Below are 23,011 nucleotides of genomic sequence, written 5' to 3'. Positions count from 1 at the left end.
TTATAGCTGCTGGGAAATTTTGGGAAGTAGTGATCAAAAAGGGAGTGTATAAATCAACATAAACGACTCATCTGCTACAGCCATTCAAGCAGTAACAGTATACCTACCACAGGTACTATACTTCGAAACTGGGGGAAAATAGGGAAAACTCAACATATAGTTAATCATATTTTAAAATATTAAGAAAATCTAGAGTTCTTTAAGATTTGAATATAATTGATGTCTGAAATCTATTACATACATTTGTGAGTTCTAAATTACATGTTAGCCAGCCTGAAATGAAGAACATATGTATACGTCTATGTATTGGTTTAAAAGGTTCTGAACAAGCACAGAGGTCTACGCTGTTAAAGATATAGCTGATCAAACCAGAGCCAAAATTGTGTTTCAGATGAGGAGACTTGGAAAAAGAGAAGGTTGACTACATAACTGTAGAGTTTTTGTATCACAGATTCTACCAGCAAGAAAAATGAGGATTATCAACTGCTTTTCCAATTAATAGAAGTATCCCTAAGGGATGAGCATGTGCAGAGCACCCAAAACTTCTCAGTGGTACAGAATCAATTTTTTACATACAATACATCCAACTCTGACAGAGCTGTGGCTGTTGTTAGGCCTACTGCTAACTTCTGAGTATTTGGCTGTGGCTGCCTTCTCTGTTCCTAAGTATAACTTTAAAAGAGAAAAAATAAAAACCTTATTAACACACCTTTAGTTCACAAAAGCAGCAACAATGTTGAGTAATGACAGCTTATTTTCCTTTAAGAATGTGTCAAGATTTGTATTCTTAAATAATTTCAGAAAATTAAGTAGAAATTGAAAATTTATTCCATAATTAGAAATTAGAAGAAGACAAATTTGCAAAAGCTGATTAGAAAGAAATCCAAAGTAAAATCACAGGTGATGAATCACAGAATCATAGAATGGTTTGGGTTGGAAGGGACCTCTAAAGATCCTCTAGTCCAACCCCCATGCAATGAGCAGGGACATTTTCAACTTAGTCAGGTTGTTCAGGGGCCTGTCCAATTATTTGGTAGTGATTTGTTTCAGGGAAAAGTATAATAGAATGAAATAGAAGAGATTCAAACTGTTAGGTCAAAACCTTCTGAATAGTACAGGTCATGGGTGCATTCAAAATGCACTTCATTTTTTAAGAAATGCATGCTATTTTCATTAGGGGCCATCAAAGAAAAAGGACATTGTGTATTGCTCTCCTTTGTGTTCATCAGTGCACTGCTGCCTGCTACAAAACCCACAAGACAGGATAAATATAAAGGCTGAATTCATTAGTTTTCTGGTCGCAACAGAAACTGTAGCTGTGATCAGGTCACCACCAGTAAATAGTTGTATAACCACTGCATAATGCATTACTAAACCCAGAAAGATAACAATATTTATAGAAAGTATTTAGTCCAAAGTTTCATTACAATTTGCATTAAAAATGTATGACATCTCCTTATTTCTAAATCTTCTTCCTTAAATGCTGTCCTTTTCAAAATAACGAAGTAATTTTTCAGATACTGAAATTTCAATAAGCTTCAGTCTACTAGGCAACTTAGAGGTTCCTAGAAGATATCTGTCCACTTAGAAAAGCTGGTTCTGCACAAATGACCTGAATATTAATGGTACTACTGTTGGTTTTGGCAATTATCTCATCATTGCATTTACTTTGAACAAAGCGAAAATAAGAAATTCTTTCTTGGAAAACACATGGCAGAAAATCATCAGCCCCATATAAAGAACTGTTAAATCCTTTTGATATTCTGGACAGCTCTCTTTTTTCCATTTCTAATGAAGGAGATTGACTACATTCTTAGCAAGAAATTAGTTAAAATCCTGCGTATCATTACTTTCTAAATTTTATTTTGTGGATGAAAGCTGAGCTGTCTGTTGTCTACATAGCCAAGAAAGGAAAGAATGAACAAACAAATAAAACAAGAATGAGAGAAGGAATAAAGGGAGGGGCAAAAGAAGGGTAGCATTGGGAGAATCTAAAGGACCTGAATTTCCCTACATGCAAATCAGAAACATCTTTGAGAACAGGATGAAACTTGGATAAAATAAAGGTAAAGATAAATGAATGAAGTTTAGATGGTATCTGTGTGGATATTTAGGATGGGTGACTGACTCAGGATGAACACTTCACCTAGCATACATGAAAACATTCCACAAAAATTATTCTGCATTTCTTCTCCTCATTCTTTCTGTATGCAAATGCCAGAGTTTGGAAGCAGACACTCCATAGTTCTGTGAAGTAATCAGTTGCAACAACCATCATCAGAATTACAAGAAAATGTGTCTCTCCCTCAGTAACAGCTGTGGGAAAGATCGAGGATTATCCTGCTAGGTTTAGTCCATGTCCACACCAGTAGGAGTGTTTTACACAGCCCCAGCTAGGCAACCATTTGTGCATCTGGACATGGAAGACTAAGGCACAGCTTAAGAGTGTTAATTTATCCTGTGTGAAATGACCAGGAGAATGAGGCACAATGAATAGCTGTGTTGAACTTAGAAGTGTAAGAGAAAGTGAATGAGAAATGGGAAAATAAGTAATAAAGGGAGAAATAAGAAAGGGTAGAAAATGAAATGACTGTATTCGTATGTGTTAAACATGTGCAAATTCACTTGCCATTAAGCACAGTAAAAATTACAAGGGACATCATTGTCCATCAGACTCCATTTATCTGATAATCAACACTTTTTATACTGGTAATCCTGAACTCTCATTTTAAACCCACGTTAATGAGATGATCAGGCTGGTTTACTACTGCCTTATGAACCTTACCAAAAAGAACTCATTTTCTCAGATCATTTCCTGCAGTATCATTCCATTGTTCCATCCTGACCACACTGTTATAACACTGCTTTGTCTCACCTGTTAGTTTAAAATTATACAAATGGATAAATTAAAGTGCTTTGACATTCCAGCACTTGCTTTTTTGGCCGAGGAATCTGCTTCTGATTGTCAATAATCTAAACAGTGGTTTCAAAATATTAACATTTATCCATTTTAACACAACTAAATTTTCTTTTACAGATCACTTAGTTTCATACGTACTAGAGTAGTTTGTTATGCTCTTCCATATCTGTTATTCTTATTCTGAGGGCTTTTTTTTGTATGTGTAAACCAATATCTTTCTTGTTACCATCTTCTTTTTAAACAAACACTATGTGATTCATTTTGACCTTTTAAATCAGTGAGAGTTATGCCAGGAGCAGCAGTCTTGTACGGCTATTTTGGGAGGTTTGTGTTTCATACATACAGAGTTTGCTACTGTTGAGTCTCAGACTTCTGGTCTCCATCTGAAGTTTTAAAGCACATTACAGAATGCTGGTGTGCCGACCCTAGCTAAAACTATGCCAGCATTTCCATAATAAAAGCTCCTATTTCCAGAGGTTCCAGCTGTACATTCAGCTGTAAAAATGTGCACTAGGCTAAAATTGGATATACAGGATTTCAATGTGGAATTGCTACAAATTAAAAAAAAATTTCACTTGATGATTTCTGAGCTGTAACTTCTGGAAGAGAAGCAGTTTGTGAGATTCCTTTTTGCCCTCACATCTTGTAAACCAAATAGCAATTTCATAGAATCATAGAATCATAGAATCATAGAACAGCAAGGGTTGGAAAGGACCTTAAGATCATCTAGTTCCGACCCTCCTGCCATGGGCAGGGACACCTTGCACTAAACCATGTGGTCCAAGGCTCTGTCCAACCTGGCCTTGAACACCGCCAGGGATGGAGCATCCACAACCTCCCTGGGCAACACATTCCAGTGCTTCACCACCCTCGCTGTAAAGAACTTCCTCCTTATATCTAATCTAAACTTCCCCTGTTTAAGTTGGAAGTCATTACCACTTGTCCTACCACTACAGTCCCTAAGGAAGAGTCCCTCCCCAGCATCCTCATAGACCTCCTTCAGATACTGGAAGGCTGCTATGAGGTCTCCACACAGCCTTCTCTTCTCCAGGCTGAACAGCCCCAACTCTCTCAGCCTGTCTTCATATGCGAGGTGCTCTAGCCCTCTTATCATCCTCGTGGCCCTCCTCTGGACTCACTCCAACAGCTCCATGTCCTTTTCATGTTGAGGACACCAGAACTGTACACAATACTCCAAGTGAGGTCTCACAAGAGCAGAGCAGAGGGGCAGGATCACCTCCTTTGACCTGCTGGTTGTGCTTCTTTTGATGTAGCCCAGGATATGGTTGGCTTTCTGGGCTGCAAGCGCACACTGTAGCTGGCTCATGTTAAGCTTCTCGTCAACCAACACCCCCAAGTCCTTCTCTGCAGGGCTGCTCTGAATCTCTTCTCTGCCCAACCTGTAGCTGTGCCTGGGTTTGCCCTGACCCAGGTGTAGGACCTTACACTTGGCTTGGTTAAACTTCATAAGGTTGGCATCAGCCCACCTCACAAGTGTGTCAAGGTCCCTCTGAATGGCATCCCCTCCCTCTAGCATATCAACCGAACCACACAGCTTGGTGTCATCAGCAAACTTGCTGAGGGTGCACTCAATCCCACTGTCCATGTCACCGACAAAGATGTTGAACAGGACCGGTCCCAACACCGATCCCTGAGGGACACCACTCGTTACAGGTTTCCAACTGGACATCGAGCCATTTACCACAACTCTTTGCGTGCGGCCATCGAGCCAGTTCTCTATACACCATCTACCAAATTGATGTCTCTCCAATTTAGAGACAAGGATGTCATGCGGGACAGTGTCGAATGCTTTGCACAAGTCCAGGTAGATGATGTCAACTGCTCTGCCCCTGTCCATCAGTTCCGTGGCTCCATCATAGAAGGCCACCAAATTGGTCAGGCAGGATTTCCCCTTAGTGAAGCCATGTTGGCTGTCACCAACCACCTCTTTGTTTTTCATGTGCCTTAGCATGCTTTCCAGCAGAAACTGCTCTAAGATTTTACCAGGCACAGAGGTGAGGCTGACTGGTCTGTAGTTCCCCGGGTCTTCCACCCTCCCCTTCTTGAAAATGGGGGTTATATTACCCTTCTTTCAGTCATTGGGAATTTCACTTGACTGCCACGATTTTTCAAATATGATGGACAGTGGTTTAGCAACTTCATTCGCCAGCTCCTTCAGGACCCGTGGATGGATTTCATCAGGTCCCATGGACTTGTACACGTTCAGGTTCTTAAGATGGTCTCGAACCTGATCCTCTCCTACAGTGGGCCTAAGGTCTTCATTTTCACGGTCCCTGCATTTGCTTTCCAAGACTTTCGTGGTGTGGTCAGAGCATTTGCTAGTGAAAACTGCAGCAAAGAAGTCATTAAGAACCTCAGTCTTCTCCAAATCCATGGTAGCCAGCTCTCCTGATAGCTTCTGGAGAGGGCCCACGTTGTCCCTAGTCTATCTTTTATTTGCTACATATCTATAGAATCCTTTCCTCTTATTTTTCGCATCCCTTGCCAAACTTGATTCTAGCTGGGCCTTAGCTTTCCTAACCTGGTCCCTAGCTTCTCGGGCAATGCTCCTATATTCTTCCCAGGCCACCTGTCCTCGCTTCCACCTTCTATAAGCTTCTTTTTTCCCTCTAAGTTTCCTCAGCAGCTCCTTGTCCATCCATGGAGGTCTCCTGGCCCTCCTGCTGCACTTTCTTCTAGTTGGGATGCAACACTCTTGAGCACGTAGCAGGTGATCCTTGAATATTGACCAGCAGTCTTGGGCCCCTCTGCCCTCTAGGACTATATCCCATTGAACCTTACTAAGTAGGTTCCTGAAGAGGCCAAAGTCTGCTTTCTTGAAGTCCAGGGCAGTGAGCTTGCTGCATGCTCTTCTCACTGTCCTGAGGATCTCAAACTCAACCATCTTGTGACCACTACAGCCAAGGCTTCCCGGGAGCGTCACATTTCCAACTTTTTCAAAATAATTGTGTAATTGTGATAAGCCTGTTTGTGCTTCCACAGAAGGCTTGCTCTATACCTTAGACATGGGAATTGGTTTTCATGTATACAACATAGGTAAGCATATGAAGTTGTTTACTGAGAAAAATATAAAATAACACAGTCATCCTGCCTACACAGTTCACTGCTGCTGATGGTTTTTGCTTATCAGAATCCAACTCCTGCAAAAGCAGGGACATGTATATCAATACATAATTTTTGTTTCTTGGCAGGGGGTAGAACCCACAATACTCTATCTTAAATTAGCTGTGGTAGCCTTATTGCTTTTACTTTATTTTTGTGCTTTGTGCAGTTCTTTTACTTCATACTAGAATAAAGCTAGAAATAATACTAAATCATAAATTAAATCCTGGCAGGTCTTTCTATTTCTCCCTACTTCTATCTATATAATTCCATGAATCTTTCCTAGGGCCATGTGCACCGTGCCTATTTCAGTCCCAGCTGGCATTGTCAGGTGGTGCACTGTTTTCATCTTTTTGTTTAAGTGAATTTTTCTCTCTGACAAAGATATCTATAACTTACCCATAGCTTTCTGGCGGACCCCTCCAACAAGAAATGTATGCAAGTTTCAGAGAATTAACTATGTTCATTCAGCTAGAGGGCAGACAGGAATGTGCAGGACATCCCTTCCACAGCCTTCACCACAACCTGTAAGTGTTCTGCAGTCATGAAACAGGTTTGGAAATTAGGGTTTGAGGTGCCTGGACTCCACAGGTTGCTGGACTCCCTCCTGGATGGGCAAAGAAAGCAAAGAGAAGCTGTCTACTTATTCAGACGCACCAAATTTTTGTCTGTCCACACCATTGTGCAATCGGAAGTAAATGACAAGATTTTTTTTATCCCCGCTATGAACATGAAACTATCTAAAGTAAAAAAAAATATATATATGAACCAGTGAGCATCATGATGCTAAGTGTGCTATAATTGTGTGGTGAGTCTATTACAGAGATGTAGAAATAGATCCTCCCTTCAGCACCAGTTGTTGTTATATCTTAACACCTGTTCTACAAATATTTCTTGTCAAGAGAAAAAGTATACTTTTGTGTACGAAAACTCAAAGTTAAAGCAATCTAGGGTAGCACAATAAAGTAATTTAGAAGTTACTTTTTGCTGATAAGCAAATTATTTTTTGTACTAATGTACAAGCTACGCTCAGACATGCATGTAAGCCAACAGAAGCTCAAGTATAACACTCTTTAAAGTATTCAGCAGAAGACAGGTAGGAGAAGCTTCTTTAAAGGCCTTGGGAGTGCCCATTGTTCCTTTTAATGAAGTTCAAATGAAACAAAACAAAACAAAAAGATAGACGAAGCCTCTGGTTTATATAACCTTTGCGTATTTCTATAGAAGAATTTCAGACAAAGTAAGAAGCTATATAAAACAACGAAGATCAGAAGACCACATTCCCAAATCAAATTGCTGTTTTCTTATTTTGTATGCAATACAAAATTGAGTGGAAAATTAAAGTGTGGATATTACTATAAGAAGAAATAGGTTGAAATTCTGAATGTTTATGACAGCTGCTGATTTTCATTTTCCACAAGCTGAAGCTATAAAGCATTTTGCTTCATAGCACACAACATAGCGAAGTATACTACATGGCCTCAAATGTAAAATACATAAACAGGAAAATCTAACAACTCTGTATTGGTGAGAGAAAATGGGGTCCACAGCTCAAGTGAAAACTGTTTATCAGTTGTATAATATTAATAGTACATAGAATTACTGTAAAAGTAAGAGAGGGTTCCCAAATTTCAAGACCAAGCCAAAAGCAATGACCACTATGATCCAATTGTATTCTGATTTTTCAGGAATGGGTGAAGGCCCAGAACCCTTATGTGCCTTGTTTTCATGTTCTCATATGTTCAGTCTTTGTATGTTGCTTTTCTTTCCTTTAAGCAAAAGTAAGAAAAAGGAAAGAAAAAGGAAAAGCAAACCAAGCCTCCTTCAGGAACTTAAATATATGGCTGCTAACCAGATGAAGATCTGGACTTGCGTATGTACCAGGCTGAGGAATAATTCCCTGTCAAAATTATCACCCCTTCTTTGTCCCTTTGTACAAGAGAAAATTCTGGGGAAATGTGTTACAGGAGGTGGAAAAAAGCGGCTTATAAACTAGGACCACCAGAAGATAACATATTTTCTTTGTGGAACCATTGCAAATTGCTACACACTACTACCTATGGATAAAGTACATGTGAGTATCCCACTCCTTGCTATTTTAATGAACTAGTAAGGAAATTCATAGAAGGGTAAAACTGGTCTAAATCCACCTTTTAGCGCTCTTGGGCAGAGGTCCTGGACACAGAGGAGACATACGCATTTTTTGTAACATAAAATATAACAGTATCTTACGTATCTTTGCTATATAAAGGCTAAAGTCCAGCTTTCAGGGAAAAAAAAAAATCATATGACAAAGGTCTGCAGGCCACTGATTCATTGCTAAAGGCTAATTTGCATCCATGAATGTTTTCAGAAATGTTGTAGAAGCACGAATTAATACTACAATAAAAGGGATCAGAATCCCTACTGGCACTTGGATAATTCTGTATACAATGTAATCATGTTAATATAATTTCTGCTTGCCATTTGAATCCCTTAGCTGGTGCCTGCAACATCGTTTACTGGCAGCTAAGCCCAAACAAACATCTCTTATCAAGTCTATGGGTAAAATGGGACTTTTGGAGGAAAAAAAAGCCTACCAGCAAGATATCAACAGGAATAATCTCTTCTGTCCTTTGAGTCTCTACAGAAGCATGTAAAACGTCTTATAGAACATAAATATGTCTGAGTGTGTGGGTAGGCAGAAGGGAGAGCTTGTTTGTTTTTTTTTTTCATAGCAGCAATGGCTTTTAAAGAGAGAGAATGAAACACTGATCCTGTAAGAGTTAATTAAGGTCAAACTCGTAAAATTTAAAGCATTCAAGATTTCATCACCTTGCTAGTCAAGTCATTTATTTCTGTGACCTCTACGGGAATTTTTTATTATAATTCACAGTTTCCTACAAACACCTTCCCCAAACATTCTGTAGTCTATTAAAACTTTCTGATGCTAAATGTGACTTTCTTTTTATTATGTAGCATTGACATCTAGATTGGTCCCTCTTTCTGTGCTATTAGAATAAGTATAGGGTTAGACTCCTGCAGAAACACTAGAAATAACAAGAAGCAATCGCTAAGATTTTCCAGCTTTTTAAAGATGACTAAAAAGCAATGGAGAGATCACTATGAGTGATGGACAGACAACATCTTTGTGTTATAAAACTGAAAGGCTGTGCATAGATTTAGAACATGGTATTTTCTTCTGTAGAAGTGGCAATTTATTTAGCAAAATAAAATTCTAACCAAACAATGTCTGGAAAAGCAGAAGAATCTTCACTGCTAACATTTGATCAAGCAACATAGATTCATTCTATGTATAAAAAGAAGTCTACAAGTAACTGGAATGTGTTACTTTATTTTCACTTCAAGTTATGGAGTTAAAAATAATTTCTTTGTATTACTTTGCAGTTTTATCAATATATATATGCTGGAAAATCCAGTGACTGTTTGACTGTTTTTCACTTTTCACATTCTGTTCCCTTCCCTTTGCTTGCCTGTTGCATTGGTTTGACTGAACAGATAAAAAAGGTAGGAGTAATATATCATAATATAAGAAAGAATAAATGTATCTTAAAAGTCTTTAAATACAAATTTTGCATAATTTGTTAATTTTAACCCCAAACTTAAAAGAACCTGAAAAAATCTTAGCAAATACATAATTCTTTTTTTTTGTTTTGTTTTAATATATGTTGAAGAAACTGTTGAATGCTTTGAACAAGAAACAGTTTGGGATAAGTATAAGATGTTAGTATGCCTGCAACTTTGCCTGTCTTCATACAATAAAGCTCTGTCCATCTCTCACTAATTTGGCAGATTTGTCCTTAGAATTCCTCAAGCTAACAGATATATAATCTAGGTTTACAATACACAGCATGAAAAGAGGGTGAGTAAAACCTTTTATGTTCTTCTGGGGCTGAGGGCCAGTAAAAAAAAAAAAAAAGGTACTCTATCATATCATTCAAAGAGGAAAGAAACTGAGCTATCCAAAACACTGCATGGCAAAAATCTAAGAACAAGAAATCCTGTTACTCTGGAGTTGGAGAGGTAAATTTCCTGGAACCAGACTCACCAGCTGAGTCCCAGCTCAGCAGTGTATTTTTGTAGTGTGTTACTACAATACAAGCAAACAATAACTGCAGATACTCAGGCTTATCTGGTGTACTTTATTCTGGTTTGTTGACTCATATCTGTACTCTTCCATGCAGTACCTAGCTTTTTCTCCTCAGAAAACATGCCTTGAGATGGCAGTTATTTTACCTTTCTCTCTTTTTACCTACTGCCTGCATTTGAAGAGCCTTTGATGTCTGTGTGCAAAAGCTAAATGCTGATCTTCTTCAACTCTGGAGTAGAAGGTTTCAGTCAGAGACACCCTGTAGTGATCTTCTTAACCAGGGAGAGGGAGGAGTTATACCACTATTAACCACAAATTTCCTTTAAAATAAAATTTAAAAAAAAAAAAAGAAAAAAAGAAAAAGTTACTGAAGTACTTTCCCCTCTTTCCCCTCTAACCCTTCCCTTGTAAGTGTACAAGTCCACTCGGTGCTTTCTTGTTCTCTAGTTGTCATGTCTTAAAGGAAGGTGGTTTTTTTCCTACAATACCAGCACTGAGAATATTTATTGTCACTGTTGTGATTCCTCTTAGTATGCACACATTAAATAGCTTGTTCTAAATGAATGGATTTGAAAAGAATTTAATTTTATTCCAGATTAAAGTCCTGAGAGAATACTCTAAAATAAAGATTTTAATGAAAAGAAGACATGCTAGTGAAAGGATAGGTATAATTTAAAAGGCTTACTGCTTTATTAACTGCGAGAAAACTTCTCTGTAGAACTTCCTTTACCAGTTAATTCTATTCACAGGCCCTATCTGTAAGTTATTTCGGAATTTCTGCAATAACAGCTATAAGGGAAATATTCCTTACTCCTCTGACAAACATCTGTGTTACACGAACATGGAAAAAAAAGGCAGAAAAAAAGCCTAGACGTGTTTCATTCTAAGTCTACCACTCTTCATCACTCTGCTCATTTTATCTTTTTACCACATACCTTGATGCAATGCAAAACTTCTTCCAGTGCTAGATGGAATATCTGCATAATCGCAGACACTCGTGCAAATCATTCCAGTCCATCAGAAAAAAAAACCCAAACCCAACCTTCCTGTCTATGTACTACTATAAATACTAATACAAATACTCAATAGGTATAGGTGAAAAGGAACATAGTTTACAATTCTTTTAATGATTCCACCTGTGCATTGCTTTTGCATAGGTTAAAACAGCTTATAAAATATGTTTACATACACACTCTAAATTTTGATGGCTAATAATTCATAAAAATAAGGAGAAAAATGACCAGAAAGTCTGGATTTAGTCATTAATATTTTAATTGACAGTAAACATTCTAATAGTAAAAAACATTTTTAATGTATGATATAGAAATACTTGTAGTATACTAAATATATACACATGCTATGTTTGCTTTCTATACTACGTATAAATGTACACACACAGACACATGTACATGCACTAAGAAAGTATATACTATCTAATTTGACAATAATTGGTCAAATCCATTGTTATCTTAAAGGGTTTAATGTGAGGTTGTAATAGTGAGCTGTGTTGATTTGCTTATTCTGTTTAAAGCTATGTATCAAATACGATTATAAAGTTTTCACCCTGACGTAAAATACTAGATTCAGTAGAAAAGAGATTGTGTAACAGGAATCTGCTATGACAAGGACTCAGTTTACTATCCCAGCTATCTAATGGGCTTTCCTGTTGCTTGCTCTGTCATATGTATGCTCTACCACTTCTCCTGTAGTACTTACTACTGGCATTAATCTAACCTCATAGTTAGCTGATTGCAGATAATACAATCAACTGCTCCTTAGACAAGAAGGAAATAAGTTGCAGGAAGAAAGATTAAACGTCTGGACTACCTGAAAGACTTCAGAGAAGATGTAGCTTAATAAAGATGGCATAAATGTTCGTGAAGTGGTTTGTTCCACTTCATAAGGTGTAATTTATGCCAAAAAGGCAGTCTCTGACAGAGACTTTGTCTTCTAAACCTCGAGCAAGTCATTTTGGAAGGTAAGACACTGACTTTCCTAATTTAATTTTAAGGCAAATACAAAACCTGCAGTTTTTCATTCATTTTTCTCAACATCTGCCATATCTCAGTGTAATTCTATTCCTGATTGAGAAGCAACATCTCAGGGGGTGCTTTCATGCTCTGCCGCATTCTCTGGTGTGTTCAAAGTGGATGTGCTCTGACACACCCCCTGGCCAAACTGGGGGTTTAGAAAAGCAGCATCATCATCCTATCACCAGCAAAGCTCTTCTTCACACAGGAAGGCACTGAGGTAGTCTATCAGTGTTTTGCTTCAGGCAGGTCTAAACCAAGCAATACCTGAACTTCCACTGATATGGTCAGTGAATGAATGTTTCGGCACAAGATTCAAATGAATGTCGTTTTTGAGCCTTACTTTTACTGACACTGCCCACAGCTGCAAGTTAGTATGGATGGACCTTGGGAGGAAAGGCTGAGAACATGCACTTCATGTCAGGCAACACTGACAATTTTCTCTGGTTATAAAAAGATCTGGGAACCATTTTACTGTAATTGCCCAAGTATTTGGTAACATCAGGAATTAAGCAGTTTTGCAATATTCCTAAAAACTTTGGCCAGCAGCTACAAAGAGATTTTTGATTATAACTAAAGAGGGATCTAAGTACCAAAAAGGAGTTAATTTGACCATAACTTATATTTAAAACATTTCAGTTTCTCAGACACTGAAGACTCACTGAAATGCTTGAAAAAGATCTCTTGTATAGATTATTAACTCTATTTTTTAAGAAGGACTATGCAATAACTTGCCTATGGTAGTAAAAATAACACTATATGTTTGGTCCCAGTCTTACTCCAGCTGCAAGAGAGAACCTTTTATATTTTCCTGTGTTCAAAACCACCAGGAAATACGGAGGCAAATGCGATCTTTGGGGTCATATAGTTTTATCTTTTGTATTTCTCTAACTATAGGTTTAGGTTTTTTTCTCCTGTGTAGAGCCCACTAACTAAATTAACTCCTCCAGAATAGCTTTTTGCCTTGATGTGAAAATGTCGTTACAATGGACAATCCAATACTTGCCTTGATGAAAAGCCCCAACTTCAAGTTGCTTTATACAAACATTTCTCAGGAGGCAGCAAGAGATCCTTTGATTTTAATAAATGATATATTCTATCATAAAAATGAGGTACTAAAAGTAATTCCAATTGGTTTGTATATGAAGTGTCACTGAAGTCAATTAAAGGACCAATGCCTTTTTGTTTATCTATGTCAAGCAGACTGTATAAATGGCAACTGTAGACCTGTGTTTACGTAATGGACAGCCTGCTTCTAGATACAATCCAGTAAAATCAAATTATCATCATTAATCCCAAATAGGGGTGGGGGGTGGGGGTGTGGGCGTTCAGCTTTCTTTGGTCTTAACTGAAAAAAAATCTGAAGTTATAAACAGCAGAATTAATGGACGCCTTAAGAAGTGCTTCATGTTGAAAAGGCTGCAGACAAACATGAACAAAGCATGATAGGAAAGGAAGGAAACAATGAAATTCAACCTGAAAATCTAACACATTTATGAATTCTCAGTGTTTACTTACAGTTAACATAAGGGAATATATTGAAAGAGATAAAACTGTAGAAAACTTAGGGGCAATTTTGGCAAGAAAAGAGAAATATGATCTTGTAAGGTCATATGGTACAAACAAACCCAAAATATTTTGACCTGGTGTATAGAAAAACTAATAGTGAAATACATAGCTGCTTTGCACCATGGAAAGGGAGATAAGGACCCCTTCTGTATAGGATTTGATTACACATTTGCAACATGATGCACAGTTTTGGGCACCTCAACACAAGAAACTTGTCAAGAAACTGATTAAATGACTAGAAGGTTTTATTTATAAGTTGAAGTATATCTAAGCAGATACACAGTAAATAGCGTGGTATGAATATCTTACAACTATTACAGAACATTTGTAAATATTACAAAGCTGCTACAGAGGAATAAAGGTAGCGAACTGCTTAAAAGGGGTAAACTCTTTGCTCATACCACTCAGATTGGTATTGTTCTCAGGGTAAGACATTCTTCAGCAAGCAGAGGAGTCAGAATCAATCTTTACACAAAAGAATTATTTTTATTTGCAATTGTGTACAGAATAGAAAATAGAAAAAAAAAAAAGAAGAAAACTAGACATCAGAACAGGAAAAATCTACTGATAAAGATAATTAAAAAAAAAAAAACCAAACCCCAAAAAAACCCAAAACCAAGAAAAAACCCCAATATACCAAACATATCGCAACTGAAAAAACCTCTACAGACTGACCAAAAGTCACCTTCCCAGTATGAAGAACAGTATACATCATCGTTCTGGTTCTGTAGTTTGAGAAATGTACTAAACCCTGCTCTCATTCTCCTTCCCCCAGTTTTATCTTCTTATATTCATTCAGAGTATTTATGCAAAGATCATGTGCCCAGCCTATTACACCAAGTTTTTTCTTTCTGTACACTCAACATACAGTTCATCCTGCTTTTTGAAAATACACTGTGTACTAATTTTTTCTCTTTACAGCTAACCAGAGCTATCACAAGCAGTGCGATTTTATTCACAGACAGACAATGCTCACAAAGAGCTTTTATTTGTTGTCAAACTAGTCAATATGTTTCATCTGAAATACTAGGTGAAATCAGAAATGTATATAAAATATTAATGATTTCGCTGTTGTGTACTCATTAGTTCAATAAAAAAAATGAGGCATAAAAATCAAAGATAATGAGGCCACTACAGAAGAAGAAAAAAGGTAATCAATTTCTAATATATAACACCACTACAATGGTATTAACTATAATTTAAACAAACTAATCTGCTTTTGTTAGATATGCAAAATGCAAATGAGACATTTTAGTAGTGTTCCCATCTCTTGCAGAAGTCACGGCAGTGATGCTAATGAGGAGATGATAAGGTTAATACATATTTTTTTATTACAATGTTCATTTTTTAAAGCTATAAAATTTTGGTTTGACAATTTTCTTTGCAAACTTGAAAATATCACTTCAGATAAAACTAAGCTTTTCCTTTCACAAACACAAAGAAATATACATTCCTGTGGCACTTGCATTTTTCCTGAAGCAGCCAAGCAGTATCATAACCACATTATATGTTTGTATGTATGATAAATCAAATAACTGGAATAATGATCAAGTTTTTGAACTTTTCCTGATGTGCTTATCAATTCCTGAGAGGTAAATCACTGTAAAAATTAATGTTCAAATGTGAATTCCTACAAATGTATTTGTATCACTAATTCAACTTCTCTGAGTTACATTCGAGGTCATATTTTGCCCTCTGAGAATAAAGAATACTGTATGCTATTATCTACAGTTAGTCTTGAATGCTAACATTTACAGAATCAAACCTTAAGCAAAAATTCTTGAAAAGAACATTATATAAATTACACTTAAATTAGTACAAGAAGGAAAACCTAGGTAAAGATGCTTTTGTATTCAATCTTATTTTAGTGTTTCCTATGACAACCAAACTCTCAGAACTAGCATGGCTTAATAAAATAAAAAAATCACCTCTATAAATTTTAATGATAAATCCCAGGAATTCTTAAAACTTTGGGAAGATTTTAAAAGGATTGCACAGATAAAACGGATAAAAATAAACAGAAGGATCATTTTGTCCCTGAACACTTGTCATTGAGAAGAGACAGCAAATATGCCCTAAAAAGCAAACAGAGCATATTTTGTCTAAATGGGGTTGCTGTTGTGTCTTTTCAAATAAGCTGTAAAAGAAATTCTACAGGAAAGTTTGATATTTTCATTCCATTTTTAAACTAAAGATTTTTCAAAGGTTTTAATATACTTGGAATAAATATTCAAGCACATGAATGCACTTCCAAACCAAAAATCCAAGGCAAATTTTTCAAATACAAATGAATTTGTTTCAGCAGGAGTTCCCTTATCACCTTCAGCAGTGGTAGTCATTAGCAATACTTTCAAAAGCTTTAAACTTCTGAAGTTCAGACTTAATTTATTAAACTATTTAATCCAGTTTTAAATCTTCAAGCTTCCTATGGGAAGTTAAATAATATATGTAAAATTTAGAGCACAATGACATCTATTATCTTCTCCAAATCAAATTTAGTGAAGATAGATTGGTAGATACAAAGTTTGCTGTATCAGCTCAAAGACTCTGAAAATGGCAGCTACCCTAAAGACCATTAACGTAACAGGTGGTACAAAGTGTATCTGAAAACTGATTTTAATTACAAATAAGCCTTTATCAGTTCATAGTTGGCAATTACTATGTGCAAAGATATCATCTGCGATACTAACTAGTTTTAAAGCAAAGTCTGCTTTCTGCTTTGATTTCAGCTTGGTAATCAAAGGAACAATTAAATGTTTGAGTTTAGCATTACATCTTTCTTCTTGGATCTTAAGAAATACTTAAGGTGTGTTTTAAGCAAGCTTACATCCTCGTCAATAGTTCAGCTAAATTGTGTTTTTGAAAAATGTATTTCAGAATGATTTTATAGCCAGTCCTGGGAAACATGTTATTCTGGAAAATTAAGCCTTGGGTTTCTGGGCTAAGCAAATAAAATAAAAAAATTATGAACTCATTATTTCACTATTTAAATTTGCCTTTTTCCTTTGGAGTTCTTTCTACCTTATTTCAAGGCCACCCAGTGTACTGCTTTGGGCCCATTTCATACACAAAGTCACCAACCACAATTCACTGAGGGCTTCTGTGGACTGATGCCGATAAATTTATTCTACACCTTTTTGACCTTCAAATTAGACTAGTGTAAAGCTTTATTTTACTACTTCTTTAAAAAAATGCTGCCTGAGTTCTTATTAGCACAAAATGCTGTTGAAGACGTTTTAAGCATAATTTTACTCTGATAGTCTTTGGGGAGTTAGATCAATACTTATTGTCAAACACTTACTAAAATTTGTTATTGAAATGACTTCCAGCATGCTCTACAGCCTGTATTTACATGACTTGCTGACCCCAGATTTGCCTATTCTCAGCTTAAGAGTTTTATGTTCTATACTAGAGACCATCTACTTCTAATGTATGTCTCTTTTCCATACTAGTTTAAAATTCATTCAGAGACAGCATTCATTGCTAGTTCAATAAACTTGAGAAAAAGCAAAACAAAAACCTGCAGTCCATTCTTGTTTCCTTTTTTTTTTTCCCTTGTTCACACTGAAAAAGTGATTTTGACTATGGCATTTCTTCACGAAATGGAGTGTAAGCTTGCATGAAAGGTATTACAGAAGCTTGGTTAGTATTTTGCTGTTAGAAGAGCACATTTGCTCTGGATTGCCAGGGCAATCAGTCAGATCAATGTGTTCCTTGAACTCGGCTTAGCATGGTGTCTGTAGAAGCCCCATTGCTAAAGCACCATATGACACAGCACATATCCATTGGGGTGGTCGCAGGAGTAAATAAGCACAATGCAGACGAATACTGCTGGCCTAGGCACTTCACATGAGACATAAGACTCAGATCATAGTGATTGAGAGAAGTCCTCACTAAGCATTAAGTCTTTTCTTTCACTCTCTTTTATTCTCTCTCTTTATAGCAGAAAGAATAAAGGTATCTAAAAGAACACTACTTGACAAGAAAAGACTAAATAGCTAGACACTTGAACTTTCGTTTACTACAAAACAACTAAAGGAAAAAAAAAGAGGAAAGAAAAAAAGGAAAGAGAAGCCACCAACACCACTCCCATGTCTCTATAAAAAGGTCTTTCTCTATAAACAGGCTGTAAGTTCACTAGTAACGCAACGTAAAAACAATTACCTTTGACTTACACCTGAAGTTCCAATGTAAAGAGCTCTAATAATATAACCTGTTGAATTTCATAGTTCTTAAATTAGGAAAATATACAATGACGCATGTCAAACATTCAGCAACTCTTCTCACTCTGGACCTGATTAAAAGTAGTAATGTCTTTTGAGAAACTAAATATTCCTCGACTTTATTAAAACCAAATATTTCAGCAAGCCATAGCCTACATATTACATGGACATCTATAAAATACCAGTAACATGCAATTTTTGTGACTAATCCAATAATGAGACAACACAGTCAAGACCCTGGAAATAACCAAAAAAGGAAAAATATGTTCAAAGACAGCAGTTCTATATCTTTAAAATAACAGTTCAAGCTGGATACATTCAAACAATAATAATTTCTCATAAGAAAACAGAGCAAGGGATTTAGGAGTGGGATCTCAATAGAGATTCAGAATGTAGCAGAACATAGTTCAAGAATAAAAATTAGTTTCTTGTCTAAATAAAAATCACCAGAGGTAAAGATTAAGACATTCAATTTAAGGAATAAACCTAGAAAAAGATAAACACTGAAGAAATCCCCTGGATTATTTTGAGAAAGAAGGACTATTTCATAATTTTAAAACAAATACATTATTTTACAACTTGACTCTGTTGAAATACAATTACATTATTTTTATTAAATTGCCCCAAGTACTTTTTCTTTTTATGCACCTTAAACACTTTTTATACCCTATTGATGATAGCACTATTTCTTTCTAACACATTGAAAAATATCACTGCCTATCTGGGCGAATTATCAGTAACATGTTCAACCTCATTTGGTAGTAAAATTGCTCAAGATTTCCATGATTTCCATTTTATTGGAAGTGCCAATTGCTGTCACCATTAATGACTGTTAAACCAATCAGCCACAGAACACTCAGCAACTGGTAGCTGAGCCATGCACATCATGGAGCTCCTGTAGTTTCTCTAGAATGTGTATAATATACAATATATCTATTGAAAGGAAAATGAAATGTAAGCATTATCAATCCTCATGACATATTTGAACTAATAGCATTATTTAGTCTTACATTTTCTCATATTGTCCACACACACAAATGCTCATTACAGCTAAAACAGTGATCACTGGAAACATTGCTATACCCTGAATGCTCTGTATCAGTCATTATACGATATCTTAAGTTACACAGTATGCTGACACCTCTTTTGCTGTGACTATTTTTCTTTGACACTATAGGCAATAACCTTTCACTTTATTGAAACCATTTTATTTTCTTATTGTTACAGAAAAATAGATCTTCATTTGTTTCTTTCTGCTTCATTTTTCCAGGGCAGGGATGAAGCAAAATGCTTCACTTTAAGCTAAACCCTTAGTGAAGAATTTTAGAGGATTCTCTTTTGCCTTGTGAACCAGACTTTGCGTGTCTTACATCACCTTTCATTTCTGTTTATATTTTGCCACAAATGTCCCTTCAGAGTTTGAGGTGAATGAACATTTTCATTTGGGCTAGAATATTTTTAAGAGAATTCTAATGATTTTCTCTAAAAGGAAAACTATATGTTTACGCAAACTGAAAGCTGAGGCTAATCATCTAGTTGAGTAAATTTAACTGCAAGTATAAGATTTTCATAACTCCCCTTTGCATTCAAAAAACACTGTTCAGCTAAATATCCAACAAGAAAGAGGTTTCTATTATATTTACTCCTTATATTTTCACAGAAACTATTCCTACATGGTCTTGAGAGCTCAGGTTCTTCAAGTTTGCAAAGTAAGAGGAGGACCTGAAAGAGAAGGAATCATTGACCAAAACAGCCTCCTGTTTGGTGGAAGGTATCCTTGTACTGGAGGAGCATATATCTGTACAAGTTATAGCTCAATCTATGTTAAACCCTGTCATATTCTTTTGTTTAGCAAAAGATCCACAGATTTTCATAATAGATGTCTGAAAAATACACAGTACCTGTTCTTCAGAATTTACAGTCTAAAGTACACACAGAGAAGACAAGGCATTTGGAGAAACTTTAAAAAAAGAATCGTTTGGAGTACCTAATAATTTAAATTAAGTTACTGCTTCATAATACAAAGAAATTGCTAGAATTAATGATAACAGAGAAAGCACAACATTCAGGGATTGGGTTTCAATCCATGACCTGGCAACAATGTAAAAGAAAGGCATAGAAAGTAGTGTATAAAAGAATTTTTAAAAATATGAAATAGTATTTTGCTACAGAAAATATATGGGTTGATCTTACCATTTCCATTGATTTTTCTTTTTAATTAGCATATGAAAGAGAAAATTTCAAACCCTGGGATGCTAAATCTAGTGTTCTGGTGCCTTCTAAGAACACACAAACCCAAAATGTCGCTATTTTGCAAACCAATAAGGAGGAACAATTCACAGTATTTTCAAGAATTTAAACATGGCCTCACAGCTGATAAAATATTTTATAAAAGAGGGTGTTTTCTAATGACATAAGTTTTTCGTAAAAGTAGCGGATTCTGTATTATCCACTCCATGGTTTTGATCTACCTTTTTTCTTATCTTTTGTCCTTCAGCAGTTAAAGGACTATCAGTAAGCAGGTTTTTTGTGGGTTTTTGTTTGGTTGATTTTTTTTTCCTCCCTGACCATTACTAAACCTGAAGTTTTCATTGAACTGTTCTTCTAAAAAGCTGGAACACTATTATTAAATCTGGCTCTACTTGGAAATCTTAAAGAATGTATTTGACTTAATGTAAAATTTCCTGAGCTAAATTTGGCTTGGCTATACCCAAGTGATCTTGTAAGCGTGCAGACTACACAGCTCTTTAAGATGTGATCTATAAATAAAAAAATAAAACCCCTTTTAGATATTTTTGTTGAAAAGATACATCTTTTATCTCTATATTTCTTATATCTAGGTATTTCTGCATATCACATATCGACCTATTGTTTCATTTTTCAAGTTCTGTTCTCTTTCTGCAATTAAAATGAAGGCCAAGTTACCTTTTCCCTTTTTCTCCCCATATCCTCTATTATTCCAAATTAACCTACTTTTTTTTTGTTTGCTTATTTATGTCATCTTTGTTGTCTTTTCTTAGAAAGAAATTTACATTTCTTTCAATACTTTTATTTTTTAAATCATTTTAGTGAGGGTTTTTTTCCTCACTTCAGGCTAATATTCTCAATATGCTAAACAGCATATATCCATCTAGAAAGAGATTGCCAAAGTAAACCATATGGTGTTCATTAATATGAACTGATGGAAGGTGCTATGTTTTTACACCATACCAAGAAGTTATATAAATACACATTCCCTTAAGGAAAGTCACTATGTCAATAACCTAGTAAGTTAGGCTTACAAAAAAATTTTAGTCCAACTACTCACCAAGTGGTTTACAGTCTGTACACCTCACATAAAGAAGTACTTTCTTTAGTTATAATACTGTCCAACATAAGTAAGATCTATTTCCTAGGATGACACGTGTTCATATTCCATAAACTACAGGAAATAAAATCAAGTAATCAGATTAAAAAAAAAATAAATTCTAGCAGCAAATAGTAAGGGAGAGAAATTGTTACTTGATTTTAAAGGAACTAATAGATTAAACATACTTATTCACTAGACCAGGGCCTGTTGTGTTCAGCACTAAAGAAAATGTGTCTTGCAAGTCATTTTGCGCTAACAGAGGTTCCCATCACAGCTGAACAACATCACAGCTCCAAGCAGTGTCACTGAAAGTTCAGACTGGTCCTATTTTAAATTCATCTCCCCTTCTTTAGGCATCTGTTTACTTCCATATTCTATGTTCCTCCCAGTTGTAGCAGCTGTTTTTTCTCTCAGCTCTGTAATGTCTATTGTCTATCTTACATTAATTTAAAGAAATACCGTCTGTAGACTTCACGTCTTTTTAAAAAAACCTGTCTTTCTCCAAAGCAACAAAATTAATGAATATTCAAGCAAAAATTGGTTTAAAGTAAATTATTCTGCAATAGCAAAAGTTCATAAAAATGAATGCTCAAAAAAGTCATAGGATAAAAATTACAGCAAAAATTTAGAAACAATAATTATATATGTGAATTCAGAAACACGTATAGATTATATATAGCAGAAACATTTTTTATGTAAATGCATCAAAGGATAAAATTGTTTTCTCTCATGTTTTAAATGAGAAATATGCTTTTGCTACATTGTATCACACTAATCTTGTCCTTTATTTCTATCCTGAAGGCATAATCTCCCAGTTGTAACATTAGCTTTTCGATTGTGAAAATGCAGTGAGAAAGAACACTTATTTAGGTGAGAAAATACAGGAAGATGAAAGGAACTCTTAGAGAAACAAGAATAATTGTCTCAGCGAATAAATTAAATAGTTGAGAATTAGAAATAACAGCAGTAAAGGTATGTTTCTAATTAGAAGATTAGTTGAAGTCCTCAATCAGAAGACAGCAGCTCTTTTTCTTTAGAAGAGATTTTGCTGTAACTTGTGTTTCTCTTTGAGAGTGCAAATTCGTACAAAGAGCCTGTATAAGCCCTGTTATGACTGACTAGCCCTTCTACCAGACGCAGAGCAATTACTAGCAAATGGTTACTTTCTTTACTCCTTCCTGGTCACACAGGTGAGCAGATCAGCCTTGGGAGCAGAACCTGCCCAGCACCTACGTTGTGTCTCAAGACAGTGACCAGTGTGTTTACTCAGAGAGGAATGCTATTGCAGCAGCAGGTTTTTTTTCCTCCTTGGAAGATGGAAGGCGCAAGTAGAAGATCATTTGGGAGAGACTGTTTTTCTGAGCCAACAAAGATACACACTGCATATCGGTAAATTTCAATCTACCTCAGCAAATTATGTATGTTATACACATATAAAAGGGGTAGGAGAGAAGTAAATCTTAACCATTAAAGTGCTCTAAAGAAGATAACTCCAGTATGAAGAGATCTAAATATAGGGTGAAGTACACATATTGCCTGCATTAGAAACCTCTCCTTTCATTATTGTAAATGCAAAGAGGAAAAGACTAATTCAGAGCACATCCCACTCTATCAAAAATTTAACTTCAACTATTTCGGGTGCATTTTATGCAGAGTGAAACCTCTGGGTCTTGTGTGCTAGATGTAAACATAACTTACAGGTAGATT

The sequence above is a fragment of the Strigops habroptila genome, chromosome 7 (genome assembly GCF_004027225.2).
Source record: "Strigops habroptila isolate Jane chromosome 7, bStrHab1.2.pri, whole genome shotgun sequence".
NCBI classification, from domain to species: Eukaryota; Metazoa; Chordata; class Aves; order Psittaciformes; family Psittacidae; genus Strigops; species Strigops habroptila.
This window is presented reverse-complemented; position numbering follows the sequence as displayed.